The sequence below is a fragment of the Aplysia californica genome, unplaced genomic scaffold (assembly GCF_000002075.1).
Source record: "Aplysia californica isolate F4 #8 unplaced genomic scaffold, AplCal3.0 scaffold00052, whole genome shotgun sequence".
Taxonomy (NCBI): Eukaryota; Metazoa; Mollusca; class Gastropoda; order Aplysiida; family Aplysiidae; genus Aplysia; species Aplysia californica.
In genome coordinates, this window is record NW_004797322.1 from 596,369 (window position 1) to 597,821 (window position 1,453).

Below are 1,453 nucleotides of genomic sequence, written 5' to 3' on the forward strand. Positions count from 1 at the left end.
GGGGAGGGGGGGTATGTAAATTTTTTAAGCTTTCATTGACAGAATTCAGGTCATATCATTAGAGCTTAGAGGAATAGAACATCCCAACAGAGAGACCGAGTTACTCGATAGAAAAGTAAGCCTGTTAGCTATATAGCTTTTATTTGTTTGGAAAGGAATTGTATAGTCAAACAAAAACAAGTAGCTTTAATAGAACTCGGGGCCCCATTTCAACACTTTTAGTATTGGCTTGTCAAAGAGGCGGGACTTTCGAGTTTAATGTCCGTCTTCGAAAGGACCGAGCCAAATAGGAAATTAAAATTAGTGAAGAAAAGTGCAAGGGAAAAGTGCCTTTCCAAAGGACAAAACGTCGTAGTGAGCTGAAGCCCGAAGCCCGAACCCGCATTCCCACGATTATGGGTCCAGTAGCTTGGACATAATTGTCTATTAGTTAATTTACTGTGATTGGGATGATTAGTATGACTGGAATGTACGCTACGGTATATATTTTTGGAAAGTAGCGTACAGAATAACAGTAGCTGGCTCTAGATTAATTATAATTGTCAATAAGTATTATTATTATTATTATTATCATTATTATCATTATTATTATTATTATCTAATGTAGAAAGTGTTACGAAAATGTTCTGTTAAATCAAAGTGATATCACAACAGTATTATTAAGCTTATACACAAGAACTGTGACGCATTACTGTTAAAATTGTCCAAGAGGGCCACACATTGTCGAGGAAAGGGGGGTGTCTTAGACAGGTTGACGTTATGGACAGTGTCATTATCATAGTATTATTTAAAACTTTAGGTTGGGAGGTGGTTGTTTGCACAGGTCAATATCTCGGACAGGAGGTCGTTAGAGCAGGTTGCACTGTAGTTCTGACGCCCCTTTTGATATCAAAGGCTTAATGATTCGACACCTTGAATCTGAAAGCCGTATCTGAGTCTGTCTTGGAAATCTGATGTAACTGCATGTAAATTACATCTCAACGGATTTTCGGGTTTATTATTTAATATTGTCAATGCTGGCAACTCGAACACCTTTTGATTGGGACAAAACCGCGTGATGTATGTGTCCAACCCTATCAGAAACCCAAAGCATTTTTTATGTTTAAAAACGGGTCACCAATCTGACAACATTTCAGGAATGCCATCGTCATGCACAAGAGCACAACAACCATCCACCCTGTGTCCTGAAATGGCCGCACCATCCCCCCGAAACTTGCACGGTGTGTTGCGAGGACAAAAACTGTGTGCTTTATGCCGCCGACCTCAGTGAGTGTGTGAATGGGAGGAGAAAGGGGGTGGGGGTGGGCGTGTCTCAGTGAAACCGTGGCCCTCGTTCACTCTTTTTATCTATCTAGCTATCTAGCTACTTAGCTGTCTAGCTGTCTATCTGTCTATCTATCTATCTATATATCTGTCTCTCTCTCTTTCTCTCTCTTTCTCTCTCTCTCTCTCT

The 1,453-nt window shown here is 40.3% G+C and overlaps 1 protein-coding gene across 1 annotated transcript in view; it reads left to right on the top strand.

Moving 5' to 3' along the window:
- Nucleotides 1–1,136: 1,136 nt before the first annotated feature.
- Nucleotides 1,137–1,453, top strand: part of LOC101859625 — a gene marked incomplete at its 5' end in the record, with an annotated part of 18,003 nt that continues 17,686 nt past the window's right edge. The window contains 1 exon segment of the mRNA XM_013079453.2: nt 1,137–1,266.